This window comes from Maniola hyperantus, chromosome 26 (genome assembly GCF_902806685.2).
Source record: "Maniola hyperantus chromosome 26, iAphHyp1.2, whole genome shotgun sequence".
NCBI lineage: Eukaryota > Metazoa > Arthropoda > Insecta > Lepidoptera > Nymphalidae > Maniola > Maniola hyperantus.
In genome coordinates this window covers 1,079,071-1,097,249 of record NC_048561.1, presented here as the reverse complement: position 1 = coordinate 1,097,249, position 18,179 = coordinate 1,079,071, and the positions used below count along the sequence as shown (strand labels likewise).

Sequence of the window (18,179 nt, the reverse complement as noted above, 5' to 3'; positions counted from 1 at the left end):
TCAGGAGAGGTGAATCAATCACTTCACAAAAAACAATTCACTTGACCAAACAATTTATTACCAGACCAATTTTGTGAAACTTTTATTGTGAAATCCAATCTTGAACTGAAATTTTAACTATGTATTGTAATTTTTTATTTGATTTATATGTAATGTACAAATGTTATATTTTGCAATGCCCTGACGGGGCATCATGTAGCTTTAAGTTGTGATGTGTGGCACAATTGTATAAATAAACGTCTTTTCTTTCTTTCTTTCTTTCTTAATATTATATATTTTATGATGTAAGACATGAATGCAAATAAATAAAGAAATAAAAATGATCACTAATTGTTATGCGGTTTTAAGGTTTCGTACCTCTCAGTCGGCGCTCTCCTCTCAGAGTGAGAAGGGTTTCGGCCATAGTCTAGCATGCTGGCCAAGTGCGTATTAGCGTAGACTTCCTTTGAGATCATTTAAAATAAAAATATTTTTTATTCAATTAATTTTTTTATTAATAAACTTTTACAAGTAGTTACTTTTGAATCGTCAAATGCATCTACCACTGGTTTGGAATGCCTTTCCTACCGAGAAGAGCCAGCATGAATATCGGCGGTTGCTCTTTTTAAAGGTTTGATATCCAATGCAGAAAGATCTGCAGGTCAAACCCACGCTTTTTTTTCAGGAGCATAAGCCAGTTGAAAATTCATAATTGGTTCACTAGAATCCAGAGCCGTGACACAGTTAAAAAAATAAAGTTGCCTGTGTCACAGAATATATAATAAATAATTGATAAGTCAGACTAGAGATGGATACTCAGGATGGATAATACTCTGTGTCACACAGTGTTTCCTATTTTAGGGTGAAAAATATTAAGTACGGCTAAAGGCTTTTTTATGTTTACGGGGATTTTGGGGTAATTTAAAGTCAAATCGGATTTTATACATAGCTACCGATACCCGGTAGCCGGTGTACATAGCTCTGTTTTTACATTCATCCAATATTTATTATTTTGTATCTTAAGTTTATTATTTAAATAAAAATTTCTATTAAAAACTTTACTCACTTGATAGTTTTTTTCAATAATATGTTTATTTCTTAAATATACATACATTGTAACAGTAGGTATTTAAATAAAAAAGAAAATATATATTTAATTACATTTGAGGAAAAACTTATCGTAGCGTTTAAACTATCATGAGTGATTTCCATTTATACATATCTCCCACCCGGCTCTACTCACGTGTTTAGTAGACGTTAGCCAATTACCTAATTCATTAATTCATTAATGATTCAAGATGTAGGATTGTGAAATTATGTTGTTCTTTGTAATAAAATAATGATTATGCGCCCTAAATCAAGGTATTTTGAAACTTTTTTTGGGTAAAACCAAATGTAAAAAAAGTGGAAACACTTGTGACTGCAGTCATAAAAGCATGTTATTTGACATAGGTATCTGTATACTACCTCTATGGGCATAGATTATCTACTATATACTAGAAATCTATGGGTATCTGTGATGTTCTTGGTCTCATTTTTGGTCTGTGCCTCTGTGGTCAAAAGTTAGTTATTAAAAATAAAGGCCTTAAAAGACTGTTATCCAGGGCCGTAAAATAAATTTAAAAAAAAAAAAAAATTATTAAAAATTATATTCTCTTTGTGTCAAGTTAACCTTTTGGTGAAGTTAGGCCTTAAAGGACTGTTATCCAGGGCCGTAAAATAAATTAAAAAAAAAAAAAAAATTTTGGTGAAGTTAACTGTCAAACGCATTTTTCATGTATTTTCAATTTTTTCACATATTTTTCAGAATTTTTATCCGTTTTTTATCTGGTCGGTGAAATGAAATTTTAGATTCTGAAATTAATATATAATCATTTTATCACAGTATGAATACATAGATATTGGTACCTAACAATAAAATCAAATGTTTTACATACTTATGTCTAAATAATAAATTAAAGCTATTTCATTTCATTGAAATAATATATTGCTTGTGCGTACCTAATTTGCCTCTGATGTACATATAAAGTTCCACTCCACATACATCGAACTTAAGTCAAAACAATATAATCCTTAAAAAATGCGGTGTTGTGTTCCTTTGTGCAAAAATACGTCGGACAATGTATCAGAGGGGATCAGTTTTCATGGGTGAGTATATAATATTACTAGCTGACGCCCGCGGCTTCGCCCACGTGGATTTAGGTTTTTAACAATCCCGTGAGAACTCTTTGGTTTTCCGGAATAAAAAGTAGCCTATGTCACTCTCCAGGTTTTTGACTATACCCATTCAAAAAAACCAGGTCAATCCGTTGCACCTTTGCGGCGTGATTGAAGGACAAACCAATAAACCAACAACAAATACTTTCGTATTTATAATAAGGGTACTGATAAATGCGAAAGTGTGTCTTTCCGATTTTGACGAAATTTGGTACAGCTATAGCTTGCATCCCGGGAAAGGACATATGCTACTTTTTATCCCGGAAAATCAAAGAGTGCCCACAGGATTTTCAAAACCTAAATCGACGCGGATGAATATAGTATGTAATTTCTAAATTTCTGGTTTGGCCTGGTGGGAGGCTTCGGCTGTGGCTAGTCACCACCGTACCGGCAAAGCCGTGCTGCCAACTGATTTAGCGTTCCGGTACAAGCCATGTAGAAACCAAAGAGCCTCAATAGCTCAACGGGTAAAGGAGTGGACTGAAAACCGAAAGGTCAACGGTTCAAACCCCGCCCATTGCACTATTGTCGTACCTACTCCTAGCACAAGCTTTACGCTTAGTTGTAGAGGAAAGGGGAATATTAGTCATTTAACATGGCTAATATTCTTTAAAAAAAAAAGGCATGGGTTTAATAAAAACTGTTATACCCCTTCCACATCCATCTTAGACTGCTTCGTCACTTACCACCAGAGGAGATTGCAGTCAAGGGCTAATTTGTATCTGAATAAAAAAAAAAAGCAAAACTCACTCTGGTCCACATTTGTTTGCTTATGTAGGCTGAGTTTGTTGTGGGCTCTTCTCAGACCTGGGCGTACTCCAGTGGAACCCTCGTAGCTTTAGTTTTAAGTACGTTTTAATTATCACCACTATATCATCTTACAAATCAAAATTTTGACCATCAGTAAGTGTAAAATTTTACCTATTCTGAATGAATTTGAAGTTGTGAAAGCCTAGTGGTCAGGGCGTCCGCCTTCTAGTCGGAGGTTGGGGGTTCGATCTTGGGCACCTCTAACTTTTCGGAGCTATGTGCGTTTTAAGAAATTAAATATCACTCGCTTTAACGGTGAAGGAAAACATCGTGAGGAAACCTGCATGCCTGAGAGTTTTCCATAATGTTCTCAAAGGTGTGTGAAGTCTACCAATCCGCACATGGTCAGCGTGGTAGACTATGCCCAAAACCCTTCTCACTCTGAGAGGATACCCGTGCTCTGTAGTGAGCCGGCGATGGGTTGATCATGATGATGATAATTTCCAGTTTCCCCAGTGAAGTGCACCTGCGTGGTGCTTGGCTCGGAGCCCTTGGCAAACAACACAGTCACCTACCAGACTCTGCTGTGGTCTGTTCGCAGCATTTTCTACATGATGATATTTATGAATCAGAAAGTGGTGTAAGGCAAATTATTACTGGTGGCATTCCTTCAACAGTGCAGGTAACTCAATGTTATTATGACCACTAAAGTGGTCCGCAAGCATGCAGCGTTGGTTTTTCAAAAAGCAGACCATGTCTAAATTAGATATCTAAATATATAAAAGGGAAAGGTGACTGACTGACTGATCTATCGACGCACAGCTCAAACTACTGGACGGATCGGGCTGAAATTTGGCATGCAGATAGCTATTATTTTTTTTTTTTTTTTTTTTTTTCCTTATTGTTGAGTGCCAATTAGCTACTCAATTATATTACGATCTAGCCTAATGTATGACTAATAAGTAATTTTATTTTAACCTAAACTTATAAATTATCTTATATACTAAGAAATTGTCCACTGACGCATCTTAGTCTTTCTTGATTTGAGATATGACACTTTGTTCACGTGTTCTTTCAGCACTTACACTATGTACACTATCACTAATCACTATACACTAACTCAAAAGGTTTGGTCCTTTTTAGTCTTCTCACTGTCTCCGTTACGTCAAGCAGCTGGATTGCTTCAACGTTAACGTGGTGGTGAAGCCTATAGTCGTGGGCTTTGGCAGATTTGGTGATAACTTTATGGACGTATTCAATTTGAAGGTCCCTATGAATATCATCATTTCTGATGTACCAGGGTGCATTTACAATATTCCTGAGTACTTTGTTTTGGAACCGTTGGATGATTTGGATGTTACTTTTTTTGGTACAGCCCCACAGCTGTATGCCATAAGTCCAAATGGGCATCAGGACTTGTCTGTACAAAAGAATCTTGTTGTGTATTGACAGCGAGGAATATCTACCAAGTAGCCAATACATCTGTTTATACTTTATATCAAGTTCTTTCCTTTTTTTCTTGACATGAGCTTTCCAGCGCAACTTCACATCAAGTGTCATACCAAGGTATTTAGCTGTATCCACGTAGGAGATTTTTTGGTCGTTTATGAAGACAGCGTGATACTTTTTTGTTTTATTTGTGAAATCTATATGAACTGACTTTGATTCATTTAGCTTTATTCTCCACTTTTTAGTCCATTTATAGACTTTATTTAGCGCTATTTGTACGTTACCCACTGCCTCTTCATGTGTGCCTCCTACGGCCATAATGGCAGTATCATCAGCAAAAGTGGCAATCGTATTGTTTTCAAGGTCTGGAATATCGCAGGTATATAATAGGTACAGGACCGGCCCTAAAACACTCCCTTGCGGAACTCCAGCTTTTATACATTTAAGCTCAGAGTAGGCATCTTCTTGTCTTACTCTAAATGCTCTATCTGTTATGTATGATTCCAGGATATCTGCGAATGATTTGGGTAGCTCGTTTCTAATTTTATGAATAAGACCTTCATGCCAAACTTTATCAAAAGCCTTTTCAATATCAAGAAATACCGTGGAACAAACTTTCTTTTCTTCAATTGTTTTTTCTATGGTGTTAACAATTCTATGTACTTGATCAATAGTTGAATGTTTCTCTCTGAATCCAAACTGATGATCTGGTATCAGGTTTTTGTTTTCTAATATTGGTTTCATCCTCTTCAGTAGGAGCTTTTCAAATAGTTTTGACATAATAGGCAACAAAGAGATAGGCCTATATGATGTTGCTTCATGAGGTGGTTTTCCTGGCTTAGCTATCATAATGACCTCGGCCACTTTCCACACATTAGGCACGTACCTGAGCCTAAATGCAGCGTTTATTATTGTGGTGAGCTTAACTATGGCTTTCCTTGGAAGGTTTAATAAAATTTCTCTCGTAATTAAATCATATCCAGGAGCTTTCTTGGGACCCAATTTGAGCTTTATTTCTCTACATATTTCTTTGGGTGTCACTAGTTTGATGTCTACATCTTCCTTGATTTCCCTAGTAGAGTCTTTATCAATTTCTTCTCCTTCGTATGGCTGAAATATATTCTCTAAGTGTTCTGCAAATCGTTTAGCCTTTTGGTCGTTATTTATCGCCCACTCATTGTTTTCTTTTTTGATTGGGGGAATATGCATTAGTGACTTGTCCATATTCTTTGTCGCTTTCCAGAGTGAATAATTGGTGCTCCGGTCATTTGTCAAATTTTGAAGGTAATTGTCCATAGTTATTTGTTCATACTTTTTGATTTCGCGCTTGATTTTTTTTGTAAGTTTATTCAATATTCTTTTATCTAATGGAGATCTAGTCTGATGCCATCTATTTCTTGCCCTTCTCTTTTCAGTTATTAGGTTTAATATATGTTTCGGATACACTGTACTTTTAGGTATATTTTTATATTGTGATGGAGTATTTTTCCAGGCCGCCTGTTGTATGTCTACAACAAATTGATTGACCTCTTCATTTAGTTGTCCTGGACATTTTAATGGTACTTTTAGATTAATGCTGTAATTCAGTTCTTGTTTAAAGCCTTCCCAGTCCGTCTTTTTACTTGCTAAGGTCGGAGTAGATTCTTTAAATAAGATTGTTTCGCTTAGTGTAAGTAATATTGGAGAATGATCAGAGCTCATGTCATGTCGTTCTTCAATTCTAAGATATTTAGGTGATATATTTTTGTAGATAAAGAAGTCTATTAGGTCTGGAGTTTTACCAGGGTCAGTCGGCCAGTATGTTGGTTTTCCAGTGCTAGCTACATTACATTTCAGTTGCTTAATTGCTTCTAGTAGTTCTTTTCCTTTAGTCGTAGTTAATCTAGATCCCCAATAGGTATTTTTAGCGTTGAAGTCACCTCCTACGATAAACTTATTTCCATATTGTTCTAGAAAACTAACATATTTATCTTTTTTTACTGAGTGCCTTGGCGGACAATATATAGCTACTACTATAATTGGATACAGCTTTGTTTGTACGTGTATGGCCACAGCTTGAATTTCTTGTTCTTCATATTTGCTTTCCTGGAAGTGGTAGAGATTTTCTTTGATAATTACAGCACTGCCACCCCTAGCTGTATTATTAGGATGTAACGCATGGTAGACTTTATATCCTTTAAATCTAACGAATGACTCTTTAGTGAAGTGTGTCTCGGATATCAGACACACGTCAATATTTTCCATATTCAGGACTACTTCTAGCTCGTGCTTATGTTGGAGTAGTCCGTTAGAGTTCCAAGCCATAATTTTGAGGATATTATTATTCATTATTTCGATTTAATTGTAGCTTTTTTGGTGCTATCTTCAAGTTTTTTTAGTCGCTCATCAAAGGAAGACATGTATTTTAAAATTGAATCTAGTTTACTTTCAAGATTGTTATCTGTCTGTATGTTAGATTTAGCTGCAACAGTTTGAGCATATGTCATTTTATTTGACGTAGTATTTTTTGGAATCTCTTGTTTTTTGGTAATATTATCATTAGTTCCTAGTTTTCCTCTACTTGCTGCGGATTCTTGTTGCTGTCTATATGGTGCTGATGACTTTTTAGTATTATTTTTTCTTATGCTTTGCATTTCTTTGGCTATCATACACCCCCTATAATTTGCTGGGTGTGATCCACCGCAATGCACACACTTTGGTTTCTCATCTGCTGGTTTTTTGCAGTCTTTAGTGAGGTGTTTTCCGGTGCATTTTACACACCGTGGTTCCCGAGAGCAGTATTTTTGTGTGTGACCATAAGATTGACACCTTTTACATTGAGGTACTAACTTCGATGTTTTTAGGGGTTGTATTTCTACCTTGCATCCTAGGATAGACTTAATATTGTGGATCTTGTTGATATCCTCATCGTGATTAAACTATTAGAAAGATAGCTATTATGACGTAGGCATCCGCTAAGAAAGGATTTTTGAAAATTCAGATCCTAAGGGGATGAAATAGGGGTTTGGAATTTTGTTTTTGTTCATCGTGTAGACCTTCAGGTTCTGATCGTCTTCTGCTCCACCAAGAAACCACTCTACCATCTTTTATACTCTCCGAGATAGACACCAACGAAATTTGTATCTTTTTTTCGCCATTTTGAATTTTTTTCAGCTCACTGGCAATTGGATGACGTTTCGAGTGACATTTGCTCAAGCATCCCCACCTATCTTCAATACCTTAAGCGTGCTCTTCACCCGTCTCCGAAATCCTCAATCATCAGCTCTCTCCGTATTTTTCCTCCAAATTAATTTTTGTCCTCTATACGAAACCATCAGTGAAAAAAAATTTTTTCATACAAAAATGTTCAGGAGAGGTGATCAATGAGTGAGTCAGTCAGTGAATCAGCACGAAGAGCTATATGATGTTTTGTCAGTCTCATCAAACATTGTAGAAGTAGCTAATAATAATAGTTTATTTCCAGGTTTGCATGATATGTCTAGACACTGACAGCAAGCTGTTGCTAATGAGTAAACACAAATTGGATGAAGCATATGAAACGTTAACTGGACATCCTGTAAGTTTTTTTAAAATCAGATACAAGTAAGGGGGCGTCCATAAATTACGTGAGATGTTTAAGGGGGGGAGGGGGTCGAGTCAAATCTCATCTAATCTTACGCTGGAGAGGGGGGGGGGTCTCTGATTGAAACAAAAAAATTATACTATTTTGGTCCATTTAATCGTACTACGATTAAGATCATTCAATAATTCGTTCAAAAGAAAATAATTTCATTCAAGTAAGAAACCCACAATTTGAAAAAGCTCACGTGAGATTGGGGGATGGGGGAGGGGGTTGAATTAAATCTCACGACATCTCACCAGGGGGGGAGGGAGGGACAGAAAATTCAAAAAAAAACACCTCACGTAATTTATGGATGCCCCCTGAGCCCTTAACTGCAATCTCACCTGGTGGTGAATAAAAAAAACTAATACATAAATAACAATAAAAAAATCGGCTAAGTGCGAGTCAGACTTGCACAGCAAGGGTTCCGTACTACAGTCGTTTTTTTACGACATTTTGTACGATAATTCAAAAACTATGATGCATAAAAATAAATAAAAATCTTTTTAGAATGCACAGGTGAAGCCCTTTCATTTATGATAACCCACTTACTTCGAAAATTGAAAATACTAATTATTAGTTCATGACCACAATTTAATTTTTTGTGTTTTTTCCCCTTACGTGTGCTATAAGACCTACCTAATTGCCAAATTTCATGATTGTAGGTCAACGGGAAGTACCTACCCTGAAGGTTTCTTGACTAGGATACTAGGATCCTAAAAGAGTTTAGTTTTTCCTTTTGGGGTATGGAACCCAAATAAATAATAATAAGTGCCCTGCAGGTGTAGCGAAAGGAAATGTTAGTGAATAGACTTTGAAAACTGTCAAATGATTTTGATAAATCTGTAAAAAGGGCAGCGACAAAGAAGTATTATTATTTATGGACTAGCTGACCCAGCCAACTTCGTTCCGCCTAACAGTCGATTAAATTTTTTTATTTAAAAAAAAAAATATCAATTCACTATCAGAAATTCTAAAATCCCCACGATATAGGACTTCAGTACTTTGCAGCATCAGGATTGAGGAGTGAGGATCCGAAGTTCAATGATGTAGCCTATGCTTGGTACCTAAAATAATTTTGCATCATCCGCAGTTCCTGAAACATTATAGTTTAGGAGTGCTGTACCCTACATCATCAGGGTTGAGGAGTTGAGACTTGAAGTCTGAGAATAAAGTCGTTGCTTGGTACCTACAATATAAATTCACTATGAACACTTCCTGAATCTTGATAACTCAGGCGGGCAGTAACCCTGCAGCATCAGGATTAAGGAGTTGAATCCAGAATTTTTTATGTGACCACCACGAAAACTTTTTTTGTTGATTTAAAAAAAAAATTTGCAAATCGGTCCAGAAATCTCGAAAAAATCGATGTAGAAACAGAACCACCTCCTTTTTGACAGTCGGTTAAAAGCCGATGACCTTGAAATATTTACGCAACAATTTTTAAAATATCCCCTTTCTAACAAAAAAAGAATGAATGAAATCGGACTACGCGTTAATGAATTACAACTCAGTATACATTTTAACTTTCATCCCCTCTCCTACGGGAACCATGCTGAATTTCGGGATAAAAAGTATCCTATATTCTTCCTCATAGTATGACCTCAAATCGTACCAAGTTTCATTGGAATCCATTCAGTAGTTACAGCGTGATGCGCGGCCGTGATACAGACAGACAGACAGACAGACAGACAAAAATGAAAAAAATTACAGTTTTGGGTTCAGTATCGATTATAGAGTGCCCTCGAAAAAAAATTTTCAAAATATCTTTAATGTACAGAATTTGACCTGTTACAGTTTTATTATAAGTATTGATTGTTTGATTACTCTAATAACATGTTGTTTCAGCTGTGTGATCTAGGAAACCTAAAACAATCAGTTTGCATACAATGTGCTCAGAGATTGATGAACTTTAGCAGATTCAGAGACAAGAGCTTGAGAGCCCGTGCTCTGATGATGGAGCTAGTTGACAAACATGAACTAGTGAGTACTTTATCCATACTAATATTATAAATGCGAAAGTGTGTCTGTCTGTCTGTCTGCTAGCTTTTCACGGCCCAATAGTTCAACGGATTTTGATGAAATTTGGTACAGAGTTAGTTTACATCCCGGGGAAGGACATAGGCTACTTTTTATCCTGGAAAATAAAGAGTTCCCACGGGATTTTAAAAAACTTAAATCCAAGCGGACAAAGTCGCAGGCATCTAGTATGTACAATGTACATAAACTTGCATACTTTTCTTATCCTTGTATTGTACACAATGGCGCCGATTCTGTTGTCTTTCTCAAAACTAAATTTAGAGTAGGTATTTGCATCTTTTTCTTTTTAATAGTGCTAAAAAAGGACGGAACACGAATTCTACATTTGAAGACTCTAAATTTTAATGCACGCTACAAATTTAAACAATAGGCCCGCGACTGGCAGCTAAAGTCACAAGGTTTAACAGCTCTAAATTAAATTTGTAACTCAAACTGTGTCTGTCCTTTTCATATTACGTTAGCAAGAAGGGGATGCGAATACTCTTGAACTTTTCAACCTGGTTCCTTCTTCACCTTTCTACTATCATACCGCAAGGCATCGCCAAGGTCTATAGGTAGTCGAAATTCCACGGATTCGTACGAAGCGATTTTCCTCCTCATTTCTATTTGAACCGCTGAGATTTGGAACGTCCTTCCAGCATCAGTTTTCCCCTCCAATTATTATATGGGTACCTTCAAGTCAAGAGTGAATAGGCATCTTCTAGGCAAGCGCGCTCCATCTTAGGCTGCGTCATCACTTGCCACCCAGGTCTGTTTGCAGCCAAGCGCTAGTCTATAAATAAATAAATAAATAAACCGGCCAAGTGCGAGTCAGACTCGCGCACAGAGGGTTCCGTACTACAATCGTATTTTATCGACATTTTGCACGATAAATTAAAAACTGCTATGCCCAAAAATAAATAAAAATCTGTTTTAGAATGTAAAAGTAAAGCCCTTTCATATGATACCCCACTTGGTATAGTAATCTTACTTTGAAAGTTGAAAATAGCAATATTTGTTCATGAACACATTTTAATTTTTTTCTTGTGATGTAACCAGAAATTCACGGTTTTCAGATTTTTTCCCTAATGTCTGCTATAAGACCTACCTACCTGCCAAATTTCATGGTTCTAGGTCAACGGGAAGTAACCTGTAGTTTTCTTGACAGACAGACAGACAGACAACAAAGTGATCCTATAAGGGTTCCGTTTTTCCTTTTGAGGTACGGAACCCTAAAAAAACTAAAATTTAGGTGTGCTCAGAATCAGTACCATTGAATACTTAACTTGTCTCTCAACAGGTAACAAGACGACATATAAAGATGATAAACCGCACAAAACACCAACTAAAGAGTAATTTGGTGTTGACAACACTAGGACCCGACCACTGGGACCTACACATAGAATACCCCTCGGAAGACAAACAGACAGAATTAGAGGAAACCACTATCATGAAAACTGAAGAAAGTGATGACTCTATGTCTGTTGATGAAGACATGGAAGTCATATATGAAGATGAGAATAATCTCGAAGATTTTGTTCAACATCAGTTGAAGTATGAAAGTACTTTATTCCATTGTACACTTTGTTTGAAGGAATTTGTCCATGAAGATGCGTACATGCGACATTTCATGAGCATGCATCTCCAGGTGTGATCATTTTCTACTATTAATATTACATTATGGTACAAGTGTGTAATGTTGGTGATTATCGGTGAGGTGCCATTACGTATCTCGCGAGGCGTGATCGTTGCTGTCAAACGTCACACGTAACAGCGGCTAGAGAGAGACATCAATAGCCACAAAGCAAAATAAGAAGAAGAAGAAGAGAGACAGCAAATGAACTGTCGCATTGCTACTGCTGTCGCGTTGCTATCGCTACTGCAACGTTTTTTTATTTTATTTTTTATTTTTATTCAGATACAAGTTAGCCCTTGACTGCAATCTCACCTGGTGGTAAGTGATGATGCAGTCTAAGATGATAGCGGGCTAACCTGGAAGGGGTATGGCAGTTTTTATTAAACCCATACCCCTTTGGTTTCTACACGGCATCGTACCGGAACGCTAAATCGCTTGGCGGCACGGCTTTGCCGGTAGGGTGGTAACCAGCCACGGCCGAAGCCTCCCTACAGACCAGACCAGAAATTTAGAAATTATAAAATTCCAAACCCCTGCCAGGAATCGAACCTGGGACCTCCCACTATTAAGACCACAGCGCTTACCACTGCGCCAGGGAGGTCGTCAACGTTTTACGTAATAACCCCGCCCGAACTGTTAGGTGAGGGTCTTAAGATAGCCGAGGACGGTAATCATCAATACACACGTGTATCGTACGACGTTTTTCAACGCACTTGTGACGAAAATTATACTAAAAATTTATTTTTACTATCGAACACAATTTTTTTTGTATCGAAACTTTTTTAAGAACAAAGCAATTCAACCAATAAAATAAAAAAAAAAAACTATATAACTCACTTGTGAATAATAGCAATGAAAAAGTTACAGTTTGATTGTAGGTGTCATTGAACTTTTTTAAGAACAAAGCAACTCAACCAATTAAACAAAATAAAAACTATAACTCACTTGTGAATTATAGCAATGAAAAAGTCGCAGTTTGATTATAGGTGTCACTATATTATGCCTAATTGTGGTGAAATTAGAGCCATTTTATGAGCAATTTGTTTTCAACAGAAAACAAATTTATCTACTTGTTAGTTATCTTCATATAATATCTTGTTTAGTTGTGGGGGGGTTCTCTCACTCTCAAAGGACAGACATGTTATTGAATTTGTTTTGTATTTGGCAGCACGGTGACGGTGATGGTGAATGCAAGGCGTCACAAGTATGCAAGCCTCATACAGCTGTGAGCTGCAGCTCCTCACACTCTTCACTCATCACTGAGAACAGGTCAGTATACCTGCCAGTGCCTTTCCTCCTCTCTAAGCTGCTATATGCAGTACAGCTACATACTGGCTAGGGGCGCCCCGGTACACTCTACATATATATATATATATATATATATATATATATATATATATATATATATAAAATTTAAAGTCCTGACTAACTGACTTATATATTAACGCACAGCCTAAACAACTGATCCTAGAGACATGAAATTTGGAGGGTGTGTTCTTTGCAAAGAGTAGGTTTCCACTAAGTAAGGATTTTTAGAAATTGCACCCCTAAGAGATGTAAATGGGGATGGAAGTTTGTATGAAAGTCAATCATTTTTAAAGTCACATCGATGAAAATTGGTATACAGGCTTTCGGTTAAGAATAAAAATATTAAAAAAAACCGACTTCCAAAACCACTACAAAGTAAAAAAATAACTTTTGTTTCTACACGTGTAGATTTGTAGTTCTGATATATTTCACAGGTCGGCAGACCCCAGCCCTTCCGCACACGACGCGACGACCTTGGGTAAGTTCTGTTATCAATTTTCACTTAACTTTACGTACAAGAAAATAGCCGCCATGTTTCATTTCAGTCGCTCCTTTGCGCGCGAGTCTTGCGACAAGAAACGAGACAAAGATGCCCCCAACTGAAGAAGCTGATGCAAACGTCCGTGTCCGTTGTGAAAATTTAACAGATCCTTTTGTAAAGTTATATGATGTTGTCACTAAAAAAGTTGTTCCTAGACAAGACGGATCGCTGATAAAAAGACTACAACCTGTTAGCTCTTGTGTCCGTCAGAATATTGCGTCTATAGATGTCAGTCATCAGGCAACAAAGCAGAATGAAGTTTCTGCACAAACTATCGAACCTGTCGCTAGTCGTAGTAAAGTAGAAGCATTTTTTTCGAAAACTGTACAAGGTAAAACTCGATCCGCGATATTATCGAATAACGATACTGATACAGACAGTTACACTGAAGACAAATCTTTGAAAACTGTACAAAGTAAAACTCGAATCGCGACATTGCTGAATAACGACACTGCTACAAACGTAACACTGAGAAAAAATCTTTGAAAACTGTACAAAGTAAAACTTGAAACGCGATATTATCGAATAACGACACTGCTACAAACCGTCACACTGAGGAAAAATCTTTAAAAACTGTACAAAGTAAAACTCGTAACGCGATATTGTCGAATAACGATACTGGTATAAATCGTTCACTGAGGACAAATCTTTAAAAACTGTACAAAGTAAAACTCGTAACGCGATATTGTCGAATAACGATACTGATAAAAACCGTCACACTGAGGAAAAATCTTTAAAAACTGTACAAAGTAAAACTCGTAACGCGATATTGTCGAATAACGATACTGGTATAAATCGTTACACTGAGGACAAATCTTTAAAAACTGTACAAAGTAAAACTCGTAACGCGATATTGTCGAATAACGACACTGCTAAAAATCGTCACACTGAGGACAAATCTTTGAAAACTGTACAAAGTAAAACTCGTAACGCGATATTGTCGAATAACGATACTGGTATAAATCGTTACACTGAGGACAAATCTTTAAAAACTGTAGAAAGTAAAACTCGAACCGCGGTATTGTCGAATAACGACACTGCTAAAAATCGTCACACTGAGGACAAATCTTTGAAAACTGTACAAAGTAAAACTCGAACGTATCGTAACGCGATAGTATCGAATAACGATACTGATAGAAATCGTAACACTGCGGAAAAATCTTTTATTTGTGACATTTGTCGAAATACATATGATCGAAAAAGTGAATTAGTTAAACATATAAAGACTCATCACGTCAAGACGAATCTACCACTAACTTGCAGCATTTGCCAATACAACAAATGTAAATTTTTTTCTTTTTTTCTTTTTTTCGAGTTCTCTGATAGCGCACATGCGGACTCACACGGGCGACAAGGCGTACTCCTGCAAGATGTGCAAATACAAATGTGAAAGTAGTAGTGATCTAGAGAATCACGTCAAGAAAACTCACGCTCGTAGAAAACTTCAATCGTGTAGTATATGCGATTACAAGTGTTCGAAAAAATGGAATTTAACCATCCACATGAGATCCCACACGGATGTGAAACCCTATTCGTGTAACTTGTGCGACTTTAAATCTAGAGCAAAAATCGGTTTGGTGATGCACATGAGAAAGCACACTGGCGAAAATCCCTACTCGTGTACCATATTATGTGCCTACAAATGTGCACTAACTAGTCAACTGATGATGCACCTTAGAGCTCACACTGGGGAGAAACCTTTCCCTTATCAGATTTGCCAACACAGATTTGCACAAAACAGTCATTTAGTGCGCCACATGAGGACTCACACAGGCGAAAAGCCTTATAGTTGTGAGATTTGTGATACAAGATTTACACGAACGCCGTCAGTGGTATAAGAATTTCCAATGTAGCTTCATTTATTACTAATATGTAATTAAAGTAACTTAAAGTTAATAAAACAAGATTGTAATATGTAACAGGGTGCGGAGGGAGGCGACGACACTCGTAACACAAGCTACCTTATCCTTACCTTAAATTATCTAGAAATGTTAATTCAGTGATTTGGCTTATTTTTTTTAATGTTTTAAGAAAGAATTTACTGTGAATCCTGTGATTGTTGTGAGTAATGTAATTGTGCAAAATAAATATTATTATTGTTATAACTACAATTTCGGTACATGAAAAATAAAAATAAATCTAAAAGCCAAGTGGTCATGCACGCAATGGGCCGACACATTAGAGCAACGTGTCCCAGCAGACCCACCGCGCAGCTTAACTGCGTTCTGACGAGTTGCGACCCAGAATTGATCGCAAATCACTCTCAATATAAATCAGTAAGAAAAGTGTTTTGTTTCAGTAGCTCCCGTGTCCGCGATACTTGCGACTAATAATGAAAACAAAGTGTACACAACTAACGAAGCTGATGCAGAGGAGAAAATTACACATGAAGGCGAAACTAACTATGGCGGATTAGAAAACCAATCAGTTGACAACAAAATATTAAATTGTGTAGTCATATTACATGATATTTTCAAAAGTTTTAGAGAAGTTCCAAGTCAAGGTGAATCGCTGACGAAAACGCGAAAAGCTGAGTCTTGCGATAGTCAAAATATTGCGTCTGAAGATATCAGTTATCAGACAAGTCATGAAGTCCCTTTGACTGAATACTTTGAACCTGTCACTAATGATAGTAGCAGTAGTAATGCGAAAATAATTGTATCGAAAACTTGTTCCAATAATGTAATTAGTATAAAGAAAAATAATAATTCATCACAAGATATCTTAGACACTGAGGAAAGACGGTACATTTGTGACATCTGTCAAAAAATGTATAAACAAAAAAGTTTCTTAGTTAAACACATAGAGACTCACAATGAAGTAACAGGGTACACTTGCAACATTTGCCAATACAAATGTAAATGCCAAAGTCATTTCACAAGTCACATGAGAACTCACACTGGTATAAAACCTTTCACGTGTAAGTTATGCGATTACAAAAGTACAGATAATAGAAATCTAGTGATGCACTTGAGAACCCACACTGGTGAAAAGCCATTCTCGTGTAAGTTATGCGATTACAAAAGTACACAAAATAGCAATCTAGTCAGGCACATGAGAACCCACACGGGTGAAAAGCTATTCTCGTGTAAGTTCTGCGATTATAAATGTATACAAAACGCCCATCTAGCGAGTCACATGGGAATTCACACTGGTATAAAACGTTTTTCGTGTAAGTTATGCGATTACAAAAGTACAGAAAATAGAAATATAGTGATGCACATGAGAACCCACACTGGTGAAAAGCCATTCTCGTGTAAGTTATGCAATTACAAAAGTACACAAAATAACAATCTAGTGATGCACATGAGAACTCACACTGGTGAAAAGCCATTCTCGTGTAAGTTATGCGATTACAAATGTACACGAAATAGCACTCTAGTGAGTCACATGAGAACTCATACTGGTGAAAAGCCATTCTCGTGTAAGTTATGCGATTACAAATGTACACGAAACGCCCGTCTAGCGAGTCACATGAGAACTCACACTGGTAAAAACCTTTCACGTGTAAGTTCTGCAATTATAAATGCACAGTAAATAGCAACCTAGTGACGCACATGAGAACTCACACTGGCATAAAACCTTTCTTGTGTAAGTTCTGCCATTACAAATGTACACAAAATTGCAATCTACTGAATCTAGTGAGGCACATGAGAACCCACACTGGTGAAAAGGTTATGTAATCAGCAAAGTAAAGTAATGCATGGCGACCCAGGGCCGTAGCCAGGGGGAGGGGGGGTTTTGGGAGACTAGTAGTTAATTTTTCCTTTTCTTTTCTATCTTACTGCCAAATTGAAAACAACAAAAACTCGCGTTTAGTTGAGCAAAAGCGTATTTATCATGAAAGGACTCAGATGGCTCTGATACAAACCCCCCCCCCCACCCCCCCGTATGCTAATTAGGCAGCGGTCCGACCGCCGACGATAAACGAGGAACGTGTAGATCTAGAAACTATAAACGAGTGTGTAATTTCGATAGTTTTGTCGATGCATCTCTTTCGTTTACACGGAATGTACATTTATTGTGCGTTTCTTGAGAGAGAAAATCGCCGATAGTTAGTCGTTTTCTCGCCGGCGCGGGTCAGACCACTGCCTAAGTGACACGTTTTGATTTCATAATCAGGATTTTAAGATAAGAGAGTAGGTAGATATTTTTTTTAAAGTATTATTTTAATGACTAAACTAATTGTAAATAAATGAAACAATTATATTACTTACATCATAATTAAACCTGTGTATTATTTAATAAATAAACTTTTTATTTCGAGCAACAAGTAAAATATTGTTAGTAGTACAAATTTTAGGCTGAGATCTATAGAGCGCACTTCGACTTTGCTCAGACTTAAGATTGAGTTAAAACGAGACAGATTTATGTGAGAGATACAGCTCTGTCTCGTTTTAACTCTGTCTTAAGTCTAAGCTAAGTCAGAGTGTGCTCTATAGATCTCACCCTAAGGCTGAGATCTATAGAGCGCATTTTGACTTTGCTCAGACTTAAGATTGAGTCAAATGAATTTATTAAAGTGATTTGATAGACCCAGCCGCGAAAATTCATATTTTAGTTAGTTTTTCGAAAATAGTAGACTAATCATACATCGAAGGCTACAACTTTGGTCAAAGATACTCATTTACTTCATATTTGTTCCTGAAAGATAATTTTCTGAATTTTCCCAGATTTGC

General features: G+C 36.8%; 1 pseudogene; it reads left to right on the top strand.

Moving 5' to 3' along the window:
• The first annotated feature begins 1,724 nt into the window (after positions 1–1,724).
• On the top strand, positions 1,725–17,853 carry LOC117994057 (zinc finger protein 37-like; annotated as a pseudogene).
• The last annotated feature ends 326 nt before the right edge of the window (positions 17,854–18,179 follow it).